The following is a 14,207-nucleotide window of genomic DNA, read 5'->3' as shown; positions in this document are numbered from 1 at the left end:
TCAACAACCCATCTTGTCCACATCTTCTCATCAACTTTATTCTCCATTCATTATTGTGTACATTATTCTCTTCTCCTTCTCATCAACCCTGCCATATTCTACCACTCACCTACATACCAGGGACAATTTAGTGGGCAATTAACCTGCTGACCTGAGCACCTTAGGGAGAGGGTGGGGGTTGGTGGTCAGAGTCAAAGCACCCAAAGGAAATCCACACAATCACTGGGAGAACGTGAAATAACTTGCATATTAGATTAGATTAGATTCAACTTTATTATCATTGTGCCAAGTACAGATACAAAGCCAATGAAATGCAGTTAGCATCTACTAGAAATGCGAAGAGTAGTGTTATTTACAAAATAACTGCGAATAAAAAGTAAGTGCTACAGCACACAAATATAAAAGTACTGAGACAGTACAATATAGGTGCAATACTGCTTAGCGCTGTGATGAGAGGTTCAGCAGGGTCACAGCCTCAGGGAAGAAGCTCTTCCTGTGCTTGCTGGTGTGGGAGCGGAGGCTCCTGTAGTGCCTACTGGATGGGAGGAGAGTGAAAAGTCCATGGTTAGGGTGAGATGCATCCCTGATAATGCTTTTTGCCCTGCCCAGGCAGCGTTTACGGTAGATGTTCTCAATGGTGGGCAATTGGGTGCCGACAATCTTCTGGGCAGTTTTCACCACCCGCTGGAGTGCTTTGCAGTCCGATACGGGACAATTGCCATACCACACTGAGATGTAGTTGGTGAGTATGCTCTCAATGGTACAGCGGTAAAAGTCCGTCAGTATCCTGGGACAGAGGCAAGCTTTCTTGATGCTCCGCAGGAAATAAAGGCGCCTTTTTGATCAGGATGGAGGAGTTCAGGGACCAGGATACCCTGAGTCAGGATTGAACCCAGATCCTTGAGGTTGTAAAACACTGGCTTTACTGAGCCATTCAAGATGTTTCAAAGATCTGGTGTGATTAAGTTGTGCGTTACGGCTTCCTTCCATCTGATTCAAAAAGGTTGCTACTCAGTCATAGGAAAACAGCAGAGGTATGATTTTCAGTTTGTCATTTACAATATAAGCTGATCACTGTGGCAGAACATGTTTAGAAATGTTTCAGGCCATCTGGTCTCTGCCAGATTTTTGAAAATATCTATACAATTGACCCTTTGTTTTATAGTTTTGAAAGTCAGTATCCAATTTCCTTATGAAGTTTCCTATTGAACCTTCTACCACAAGACTTTTAAATAGTACTTTTGATATGACAACAATGAGCTGTTGGGGGAAAAAGAAGGGATCTCCCCACCCATCTGTTGGTGAGACTCAGAAAGTCAGGCAGCAGCATCACCTGATCATCTGATAGATCACCTGATCATCTGATAGATCACTTGCTGAGATCCTCTAGCATTGTGTGTGTATTGCTCAAGATTTCCAGCATCTGCAGACCTCTTGTGTTTATGACTCCCAGCTATCTCCCAGCTATTTGCCAGTTACCTCAGACTTGTGTTCTCATGTTACTGAGTTGCCTGCTATTGAAATCGCTTCTAAACAGACGACGATAAACATTGTTACAACCTAAAATCCACCACGATCAATTAACTTTTTCTTGCCTAGTTATTTTGCAAGCATAGGACGGTTTTGAAAACAACAAACTAAATTACTTAATTATTGAGGAAAGAATTGCAGTTGGAATACTGGCAAGATTATCCCTGCCATCCTTCAATTCGTGTCATAGGGTCATTCACACACCGCATCACCATCATCTTTGGCAATCCGTCCACATCAAGGGGTACCTAGTTCAGCTGCAGTGAAAAGGTGTGGAAGATGTCACCCCATGTTTTTTTAATGTGCGTTAGCTATTGCACCCCAGCTATCACACCAACTTGAAAAAGTGACAGAGGTCTTGACCCACTGGCAAGGAGGCCCAAGGTGGTTTGGAGACCGGGTTCAGTTGCACAGACTTAGCACAGAGATGATGTTAAGCCAGCTGACACAACCTCAGCTATACCTCTGGTCTGAATGTAGCTACCGCTAACCCAATAACGCAGGAACACCTGCCTCAAACTAAAACTCGTGTAATATATCCGAGTGTTCTATTACTCAGCCAAGCTAGCACTTTCAGTCTGTGAATCTGCACAGAACATATGCAGAGCCACAGCCTGAAATTCCCAATGCAGAATGTAGCCTAAACAGGGCTCATAAAATTATTGGTTTCTTGGCCCTTCAAAAGACATGCCCTGGGCTGTGCTATCTAAAACTAGTCCAACTTACATAGTTATGCAATTAAAAGTTTGGTAGGTGAAGATGAACAGTCTTATTCGGTTGAGAATGATTATTCTGTATGAGGTAAACTAGGATTCTGTCAATTTCAATACAACTTGGGTTCCCAGAACCAGTTTGAAGAAAGATTACAGCCATTATCGTACTCCACTTTTTTCACAATTCCACGTTTCTACACTATTCAAGATTCAAAGACTCAAAGTATGTATGCAGTTTACAACCCTGAAATTCGTCTTCCCACAGTCAACCATGAAACAAAGAAAACCATGGGACCCGTTCAAAGAAAAGCATTGAACCCCCAACATGCTCAAAAAGAAGAACAAATCACACAAATGGCAAAAATAAACAAGTGAAAAACACAGAATATAAAACACCAAGCCACAAAGTCATCAAGAGAGTCCAGGCATATTCAGCCCAGCTCAGTTCAGTCCCCAACCCAGCGCTGTGACTTCGTTATCTGAAGGCTGCTGAACCGGTCTGCCCCAATCAAAATCACAGCAAAAAAAAAAAAAATGGAGCACCCAGAAACCAGAAACACATCATAATGTGAACTACAGAGTCCAACTTACAAACTGTGTCAAGACCCAGACCTTGCCTAAGAGCCAGGACTCCAGCAGCATGAACGCAAGGGAGAGCAAGACCATTGTATGTAGGCATCTTCCTCCTGCTGCAGTGAGCAAAAGCGAGAGAAGGACTGATGGTCAGAACTGAACACTCATCTGCCTTCTGCTCTCCTCTTCATTGATTTTAATCTTCCTTGACACCTTAATTGGTGATATCAGTGAGAAATGGAGTCAATCATGGGCTTGCTTCATGGTCTCCAGGCCGCAGACGTTGTTTGAAACCTCACCGAACTCCCTTGGAGACAGTAAAGGGCCAGATTGCTCAAAATACACCACCAAAACATAGATCACAGGCTCCAACAGCAGCAGAAACACATTTGTAAGGAAAAGAAAATGTAAAAGAAGTGAAAGAAGTAGTTTCGTGAATCATTTGGAGGATGTCACCCTTGGTCGTGTCGTTTGCTGGCAGCAACTTCTGCCATACCATTACTCCATATTCCACAACCCTGCAGCAATGCCACAGGGTGACTAGTTTTGGAGACATTGAAATAAACACATAAGATCAATTTTCAAAGAGCCTCTAAATGGCAATGTGTTGGCACCATCACTGGCCACAAACATTTTACAAACTCACAAAATAAATTCACTGTGTGCAAGGTCGGCTGTGTGATAGGAGCTTGCAAAACATTGTTGAGCAGATGAGGTTCCTGAGAAAAAGATCACCAACCAATGTAGGCCAGTCTAAACACTCTGTCAGATCTCCTGGCAGGGTTGTACAATTTGTTCTTCTACAAACAGAACAGAGGCAGTGGTTGCCATCATTTCATAGAAGCACAATTTGGATTTCTATTGTTCCTATGTCCTAATGCACAAAAACAAGTTTGCTTCACAGAGGCATTACCAAACACAGTATAATTTCAAGAGCTTTTAAGGAAGTTTGAGATTATTTTTAATGAAAGAGGGAAGAAAGGTACTGAAAGGTGTAGGGATGAAAATACAGAGTTCATGTCCTAGGCAAAGAAGACATGGGTCCAGTCCTGAACCAACTAAAATCAGATTACCAGTTAGACCGAGGCAGGACTGAAGGGAAAGTTGCAGAAGGATCTGAAAATTAACTAGGATTGGAATTTCTGAAGAAACTTCTTTTTTTTTGCATTTGCACAGTTTGTCTTTTGCACGTTAGTTGTTTTGTCAGCCTTTATCTGTGTTTGGTTTTTCATTGAATCTACTGTATTTCTTTGTTATACTGCGAATACCTGCAAGAAAATGAACCTCAGGGTTGTATATGGTGACATATATGTACATTGATAATAAACTTACTTCAAACTTTGAACTTTGGAACCCAAATCCCTGACCCTCTGGCCTTATCCTTCTCAGCAACCCACAAGTTGCCTCTGTAAAGCCCAGAGTTGGGGATTCCAACCCAGATCTCTTCAATCTCTTCCTCTTACCTCCTGATGCCATTCCTCTGAGTGTGCCAGACCACAGAACCCCATCTCTCCAATTTAACCTCAGTATCGTTCGGAAACTTTTCAAACCCAGAGGCCGCAACACCCCTAACAATGGAGACCTTTGCAATCTTGCCAATCTCTCTCATTCAGATAGTGGCTGGACTACAAGGGGTGATTGATAAGTTTGTGGCCTAAGGTAGAAGGCGTCAATTTTAGAAAACCTAGCACGTTTATTTTTCCTACATTTACACACTTAGTCCAGCGGTTGTGCAGCATACAGATCCCTTCTTTGTAGAAGTAGGCGTCTTGGACCTCCAGAAGTGGTCCACAGCAGGGGTGATTGATAAGTTCGTGGCCTAAGGTAGAAGGAGATGCACATGCAGGTCAAAGAATTGAACTCCACATGCATGTAACGAGAGCTGTATAACTCATCTCCTTCTACTTTAGGCCACGAACTTATCAATCACGCTTGCTGTGGACCACCTGGAGGTCCAAGGTGCTCTCGTTACATGCACGTGCAGTTCAACTCTTTGACTGATAATGCAGAAAGTTTGAAGTTAATAACTCATCTCCTTCTACCTTAGGCCACGAACGTATCAATCACCCCTGCATTGGACCACTTCTACAAAGAAGGGATCCGTATGCTTCACAACTGCTGGACTAAGTGTGTACATGTAGGAGGGGACTATGTTGAAAAATAAATGTGCTAATTTTTCTAAAATTGACTCCTTCCACCTTAGGCCACGAACTTATCAATCACCCCTTGTATGTATTAGATTCAGCCAACTGGCAGCTGGGACCATTCACGGAGGGTGCTGCAAATAAAAGTCAATCAAAAGATTGGAGAGATGGCGACCCCATGTGCTAAATGAAATGCAAGGAAACAAAAACAAGCAACATCCTCCCCACCTACCATCCACACCCCACTAACTGCCTCAACCCTTTCCTGTAACTATCACCAAAATTTGTTTCTGTGACTAAAAATATCAAGAACAATTCAGTTAATTTCACTGGTGAAGTCAAAACATTCCACTGTCAGTGGAAGGAGAGAGGCTTCAAATTAACGAGCCTCTATGCATTTGTTCATCTAATAAAATAGCCAAACCAGCTGGCCGCCTCCTCTGATCATTTAATTCCATAAAGCTGGTGATGTGTTGTATGTTTCCATTCCATCTATAGCCTCTTGAAGAAATGACTGTGCTTAGAGCAAGACTTGCATTCAGTGTGTTAATGCTAAGGAGATCTCAGAATGCTTCACACACAGTTTTGTGTCCTTGAGGTGTTTATATCCATGACAATCAGCACCCTATTTATACACAAGAAACCAGAGACATTAATGGTTGGAGGATAAGTATTGGCTAAGACGCTTATTCCACTTCAAATTTATACCTTCTAGCCATAATGTGATATGTCACCAAAGACACTCGCAAATTTGTACCATGTCCCGTGCAGAGTGTTCAAACTGGCTGCATTACTCTCTAGTATGGGGGAGGGGCTACTGCACAGGATCAAAATAAGCTACAGGAAGTTGTAAATTTAGTCAGCTCCATCATGGCCACTAGCCTCCGTAGCATCCATGACACCTTTAAGGAGCGATGCCTCAAAAAGGCAGCATCCATCATTAAGGACCCCCATCACCCAAGTCATGTCCTGTTTTAATTGCTACCATCAGGAAGGCAGTGAAGGAGCCTGAAGGCACACACTCAACGATTCAGGAACAGCTTCTTCCCCTCTGCTATCCGATTTCTGAATGGACATTCTACCTCACCACTTTTTAATTTCTATTTTTTGCACTACTTATTTAATTTAACTATTTAATATATACATACTGATTGTAATTCATTATTTTTTCTCTATTTATTATGTACTGCTTTGTACAGCAGCCGCAAAGTTAACAAATTTCACGACATATGTCAGTGATATTAAACCTGATTCTGATAAAGCTTCTGAGAGATTTGATCTGACAAATATATGTTTCACATTGAGGAAAGGTTCAGAATATTTTGGTCCCAGAGCGTCAGATAAAAATGTCCTCATTGAGTTCTCTGAAATAGTAACTTTAATTTATATTCCAGTTTCATGGAGTGGACAGAACCCAGTGGTTCACAGAGAATTATGACTCATTCACATCATGACTGTACACGTGAGAGGAATTTTTAGTATCTGATTACAATGATGCTGTTGTTTCCCCCAATGTCATCCTTGACTTCCCCAACATGGGAAAAGGCAACATATTTTTGATTGCAGTTACTGATCTGTAAAAATCATAGTAGCAAAAGGAATGTGAGTGTTGAGCAAGATATGAATACTCTCCCTGATTCCATTTAACAACAATATAAATTTTAATTTAAAGCTGACCCCACCTCTCTTTGCCCTACCATTGGCCTTGGAGCTTCAGCTACACTGACTTCTGATTCCTTGATCTTCTACCAATATCTCTCAGTTTCACTGCCTTCTTCAAACACTTTATGGTGTTTGAGGCCTGAAAAACACACAGAAAGTGCAATGTCATTTCTAGCCTTCCTTAGTTTGTATTTGCTGTTTGCAAGGTTTTGCCATGCTCAACTTAGTTGCTATGTTTCTTACTTAAGTTTCTGCATTTCAAAACTGCTTCATTTATAGTAAACTCCCCTCCTGAGGAAACAACAGAGGTTAGCCAACACTACACAGAGAAACATTGGCATGTCCTCACCTTCTAACGTTGCAGTCAACAATCTGCCACGGTTTCACCAACTGGACTGTTTTCGTGCAGTTAATGGTGGAAGCCCGAATTTGCAATAATACCCCATCTCCAGCAATGGACAGCATCCCATGCCATTTCAGACCTTGGTGCATTACTTCCCTGTTCCTTTAAGTTGGGTGGGGGGGAATCATCAAATTTATATATCTTTAAGTTATATGTTTTTAGTTATTCATGTGATTTAGTTTTTTAATTATTATATTCTGGAAAGGTGTGAGATTTTAAATTGAGAACCAGTTGTATAGAGAGCAGGTTCCTGGACTGGCATTTAGATGACTTGGATACCAAAGTTCAAACAGTTCATGACGGGTGGGAATCTAAATTTAAGTAATTCAATAAATTTACTGGCAGTAATAGTGACAATGAAACTATCAGTTTGTAAAAACCCATCCTACTCACCGACGTCATCTGGGTGTCATAACTGTGGAGTCCAGGTGCTGTCATGGGGGCAGCTGAATGAAAATATCAATCATGCATGTGAGAATGCGCGCATTCCAACCACTTAAGGGCTCTTTGTAATTGTATTTAACTCCCTCCTTCATTTTGCTTCAGTCTTGTCAAGTCTTGATCAAATCACAGTGACAACAACATACCCTGCTTACCTTAATATGCACTCTGGGAAAGAAGATTAGTGATTTAGACAGACACTGTTAAGGGAGCGGTATTAATTTAGTTTTAGGTTACCACTTTTGAGCAGCAGTGATGGTAATAGTTTTTAGTTAGTTTGAGAGTATTTAGTTCGTGGCCCTGTTGGCCTAGCATTTCTTGTCTTCCTTTGCTTTGAACCGTTCTTATTAAAAGTCAGTAACCGTTCATTCTGTGTCTGTGTCTCTCCCTCCGCACTCGGGCCATCACTGAAATCTTGTCATTAGGGAAGGAAATCAGCCTTGGTGACGTGTGATTCCTGACCCATCAATATAATTGACTTGTAATTAGTTTCTCAGTTCAGGGGCAATTAAAGGGAAGAGACAGTAAATGCTGGCACTGCCAATATTTCCAGTGGAGATGGTGCCAATGAACGCCTCCTCGGGCAGCATCTTCTAGATAGTCCACAGAACTGTTTATTTCACTTCTTCTATGTCTTCTTTTTATCTTAAATATATCTCTGGAACTGTTGGAGCCTGCAACATACAGTTTGGAGATCGAGTGAGGGATCTAGTGCTTTGTTGTTGCCGATTAAAGCATAAAGGAAGATTGAAACATCGAGGCAAATACGGAAGCGAGCAATTGTCAGTGCTGACTATCACGTCTGTGACTGACCTCTCACTGCTGCTGGATAAGGTGTCTGTGTGTGCCAGATATTGGAAGGCCACTGCATTCAAATGGTCCCTTTCTACCTTGATGCTTTTGGAGGATTTACTGGAGTTCTACGATTTATGGATTGGACAAAAGGCTGTATTTCAAATTGGTCTCTTTCAGTTCTATGGTTTTTGCATTCTGTGCTTTTGTCCGTTCTCCCTTGTTGGTGTGATTTGCTAGGATTTTTTTGTCCGGGGGGAGGGTGGTTGTTGATAGTTTGGGGTTTGATGTTCATGTTGCTGTTTACAAGATTTGTTTCGTGTGGGGGGAGGAGGAGGCTGATCATGTTGCTGTTAGCAAGATTTGTTTTTTTTGTGCAGAGGCAGGCTTAATATTTTTCTTTGAATGACTTCCATGGCTTTTTTTGTTTCGTGGCTATCTGGAGAAGATGAATCTCAGAGTTGTATACTGCATACATACTTTGATAATAAATGAACCATTGAGACTTTGTTTTTACTTTTTATACCTCTTTTCCAGTGATTGAATAAAATAAAGCTTATTTTTGAATGTCTGAAGCACACTGAATCTGTTTCTCAGAAAAGGCAAGGGGGTGGCTTGGCTGGTTGTTATACACTTCCACCTGTTATGGGGGAAGGATATTTGCATTCTATTCACACATGCACCCCCATCCCATCAATGGAGTCACATGATGTGGTGAAAGGTTCTGTTGATGCACAGGGTCTCAAGCTGACTCTCTCCTAGAACCAAGTGAGCAGAGAATTTATTTTACAGTCAGCAGCAATTATAGATATCTCATTTCTGGTCACTAAATCTGAACAGTACATAATGATGAGGTAAAATAACACGGCAATATTCAGGTCCGCTGCACAAATTTATAAAAGTGAGACATTCTGGTTCATTTCTGATGTATTTTGGATCAATCCTCAAATGAAAGGATTTTTTTTGAATAAGGGGATGTTGCTTTCACCTCCCACAGTCCTTGCATTTAAACTTCACTCCCGGACTGACCTCTTTCCACAAAGCTTTCATTGATTCAGATATAACAGGCCGGGCTTATTGTAAGTATTCTATGTTCTCCGGCTAGCCTCTTGGTAAGGTTTTATTCAGCAAGCTGCTGTGTAGTGGTCATTAGCTGTGTGGCTTTTGTTGTTATCACAACTGTTCCCTCTCTCACTGCTTTGAAGCAAAGGGCATGTTTCTTTGTGTTCCTGTGGTAAACACCAAACTCTCCACATCTTTATTAAGGAGAATGGAGCTATGAGGTGTTATTTCTTACAACGCCGCACTAATGAATGAACATCTTAAACATACCCTTTCCTTTTGTTATTTAAGATGTGACAGTGTCATAGGAGAGACGGCTGGCACTCCTGTCTCCAACTCAAATGTTTCTGGGTTCACTATTCTGCCATTAGAACACTTAGATTTGCAGTGAAATACCATTGCTTGGGAAATGCTGCAATTTCTGAGGTACCATTTTACTCTTGAGATATCAAATTGAGGGCCATGTCCGCTCTTTCCACAGGCTGTGCAAGAGAGTCCTTTCACAAAGAATCAGGGAATCTGATGTTTTATCCAATATTTAATTTCTAACCACTGTCACAAAAAAACAGAAACACAAGATTCTGCAGATGCTGGAATTTTTGAGCAACACAACAAAATGCTGGAGGAACTCAGCAATTCAGGCAGCATCTACAGAGGGAAATAAACAGTTGACATTTTGGGCTGAGACCTTTCATCAGGACCTGTTTTGCTAAAAACAGTTTAGTAAGTGATTTCTCTCAATGGTCAGCAACTGACATGTTTCCTTATAACTCGGTAATTATTAGAATAATTACCTCTATTTTAAGTAATTACTGTTTTGTTGTTGAGTTCCAGCTTACATTAACCCTGCATTTTCAGGACAGCAACACAAGTTACTTGATGTGGAGCCTTCTGACAAAGCACTGAAGTGTTTAGACCGCCTCCTGTACGCAGTTACATCTGGGTCAAATGGGACCTGCACCAACTAAGCAACAACCTAGCAACTCAGAGGCAAAAACTAAAGAGAAACAACTTCTGCCAAATTATAATAGACGCCAAAGTTCAGGATCTATTTATTCACAGAATGGAGCTCTCAGATCTGCACAATGGACAGCGTTTATGATAATAAAAACTGAAAATACTAAAAATACTCAGCAGTTTGGGCAACATCTGTGGAGAGAGAAACTGAGTCTGAGTTAACATTTTGGGTCATAGAGGCACAGAAAAGGTGGATGATATTTCAGTAACATGAGGAAATTAATGTGCTTACTTAGTTCCTTCAGGTGAAGTAGACTTCTGTTAAATGGTGATAAGTAGAACAGGGTGGTCCCTCCTACCTTCATGTCTTTCCACTTTCATTGACGGGCTTATCAGGTTTTGTAAACTGCTCCACTGCGCACATTGAATGTAACATTTCTGTTAGTCCCAAAAGCTGAGGGGTCAGCTCACAACTTTGTTTATATTCACAGGTAAATCAAGGTGAAAGCCCAGTTGCTCCTCTGTCAGGCATACTAAGGTTTAGAGAAGAGAAAAGGCACAAACGAAGAGCAGAAGCATTGGTTTGAAATGCCCACTGTGTGCAGGAGGGGACTCAAATTAAATCTAATACTGAGATCCTAGGAAGTAGGTGAAAAAAACTTTCAGTTCCATTCTTCGGAGTTAGGAGATCTGGCATGCAAATGCAACAGATCCTCAGTCCTGGAATACAATGGCAATGTTAACACTCGTAGTGGCAGTCAACACAGCTTTGCAGTATAGCTATAATCTACTCAAAAGGCACTAGAAGAACTCAGCAGGTCAGATTGCATCTATGGAAGGAAATGGACAATCAATGTTTCAGTTCAAGATCCTTCATCTGGACCGGTTAAGGTCTCGACCCGAAACATCGACTGTCCATTTCACTTATAGCTGTGGTCTGACTTGCTGAGTTCTTCCAGCACCTTTTCAGTTGCCCCAGATCCCAGCACCTGCAATCTCATGTCAGAACAATTATAAGAAGTGTGTTGTGTATTTAATGTTTCAGTAGTGTTTGGACATATTGTAAATGTTGTTGATTAAGCATTCTTGTTCAACTTAAATAATTCACTACAGATTCTATGTAAAAATACGTAAATTGCATTTGTCATGACATTACCATGTGACACGGCCATGCCTCGCTTAAAGTAAAAGAACGAAGTTAGACTAATATTTCAAAATCCCGTCTTCCTTCCAATTAGTTTAATGTTTTAAATTTACAAAACATAACAAAGTATACCAGACATTTTAACCACATTAATCAAAGTTATACCAGTGGTACCTCAGGTTTATTACAAAATCTTGAAAAACAATGTAATGTATTTTACAAACTTCCTATGCTCTTTAATAATGGATACAATCCTGATAATGGAGCAAGACTATGTACTGTAATATCCTGTATTATACATTGGAGCAACAATTCTGTTCTTATCATCATAACTGCAACAATTTAAATGTCAGAGGCAGTGGAAATTTCAGGCTTTATAACCAGCTGTACTGATTAAAGTGACTGGAATCAGAAGTAAAAAGATTAAAAACAAACCCTGAAGAAGGGAAAAATTCAAAATTAAAAGCAGGCCAGACAGGTTGATGTTTCAAAGGCAGTCCGTTGTTCAAAAATGAGAACTGGAAAGGAAGAGGTAGCGGCGCTGAAGCAGAGCAGATTTCTTTGGTGTGAAGCAGTCAGCTCCAATCCAATTTTATTTGGTGTAGAAAGAGCTTGAAATAACTTCCAAGTGAAATCATACCTATCTCATACTGGCCTGGGCATATTCAATCTGCATTTGCCCAACTGAACTTCTCATGGCATTGAATCTGTACTTACAAATGTCTCTATTTATGTGCCACACGTTTCTGCCCAATGTGGCGTAACTTGGAACTTAAAGCTCACAATGTCTGACGTGGAATGGCCTCACTGAAATCAGGAGTATATTGTTTTCCTTGCTATTTAAAGGGATACCCATTGGCATTAGGAGACCTGAGTGGACAGTGTCACAGATATCTGCACACTGCTCAAACATCATTCACATCCCACAGAGTATTCTGCAAGTAAGAAGGAATGTTTTTATTTATCAATGTTCACTCATTCACGGGGGTGACTCCCTTACTGGAGGCATGACTATAGCCATGCCTGGCCCCTGAAGGTAGCTTAGACACCTTGGGCCATCTGCAAAGAGCCTTCTGTGACGAAGCTTTATCCTATCATTTCTGGAAGAGGATTTAGGATCTCTTTAGCTAGGTCTCTTTTCCAGAAATGTTGCCTGACCTGTCCAGTGTTCTCCGATTTTCTGCTTTAGAACATAGAACACAGAAGAGTACAGCACAGGAGCAGGCCATTCGGCCCACAATGTTGTGTCGACCCAGCTAAAAAGCAAATCAAGAAATAACAAAATCCCTCCTACCCATACCATGCCCCTCCATCTTCCTTCTATCCTTGTGCCTATCCAAAAGACTCTAATGTATTTGCCTCTGTCACCATACCAGGCAGCCCATTCTAGCCATCCACCACTCTCTGAGTGAAAAGCTTACACCTCAAGTTCTCTTTGAGTCTACCCCCTCTCATCTTCAGTGCATGCTGAAACGCATGCTGAAATGTCTCAACCCAAGCAAGGCTGCAGGACTGGATGGTGTCAGTACCAGGGTGCTCAAAGCCTGTGCCCCTCAGCTATGTGGAGTACTTTGCCATGTACTCAACCTGAGCCTGAGGCTCCAGAGGGTTCCTGTACTGTGGAAGACGTCCTGCCTCGTCCCTGTGCCGAAGACGCCACGCCCCAGCGGCCTCAATGACTACAGACCGGTGGCATTGACCTCCCACATCATGAAGACCCTGGAGAGACTTGTTCTGGAGCTGCTCCGGCCTATGGCCAAGCCACACTTAGACCCCCTCCAGTTCGTCTACCAGCCCCGACTAGGAGTTGAGGATGCCATCGTCTACCTGCTGAACCGTGTCTACGCCCACTTGGACAAGCCAGCGAGCACTGTGAGGGTCATGTTTTTTGACTTCTCCAGTGCGTTCAACACCATCCGCCCTGCTCTGCTTGGGGAGAAGCTGACAGCGATGCAGGTGGATGCTTCCTTGGTGTCATGGATTCTTGATTACCTGACTGGCAGACCACAGTACGTGTGATTGCAACACTGTGTGTCCGACAGAGTGATCAGCAGCACTGGGGCTCCACAGGGGACTGTCTTGTCTCCCTTTCTCCTCACCATTTACACCTCGGATTTCAACTACTACACGGAGTCTTGTCATCTTCAGAAGTTTTCGGATGACTCTGCCATAGTTGGGTGCATCAGCAAGGGAGATGAGGCTGAGTACAGGGCTACGGTAGGAATCTTTGTCACATGCTGTGAGCAGAATTATCTGCAGCTTAATGTGAAAAAGACTAAGGAGCTGCTGGTAGACCTGAAGAGAGCTATGGTACCGGTGACCCCTGTTTCCATCCAGGGGGTCAGTGTGGACATGGTGGAGGATTACAAATACCTGGGGATACCAATTGACAATAAACTGGACTGGTCAAAGAACACTGAGGCTGTCTACAAGAAGAGTCAGAGCCATCTCTACTCCCTGAGGAGACTGATGTCCTTTAACATCTGCCGAACGATGCTGAGGATGTTCTACAAGTCTGTGGTGGCCAGTGCTATCATGTTTGCTGTTGTGTGCTGGGGCAGCAGGCTGAGGGTAGCAGACACCAACAGAATCAACATACTCAGTCATAAGGCCCATGATGTTGTGGGGATCTCACGGTGGTGTCTGAAAAGAGGATGCTGCTTAAGTTGAATGCCACCTTGGACAATGTCTCCCATCCACTACATAATGGACTGGTTAGGCACAGGAGTACATTCAGCCAGAGACTCATTCCACCGAGATGCAACACAGAGCATCATAGGAAGTCA

The sequence above is a fragment of the Mobula birostris genome, chromosome 19, assembly GCF_030028105.1.
Source record: "Mobula birostris isolate sMobBir1 chromosome 19, sMobBir1.hap1, whole genome shotgun sequence".
In the NCBI taxonomy this organism is placed as follows: domain Eukaryota; kingdom Metazoa; phylum Chordata; class Chondrichthyes; order Myliobatiformes; family Myliobatidae; genus Mobula; species Mobula birostris.
Note: the sequence above shows the minus strand (reverse complement) of the source record.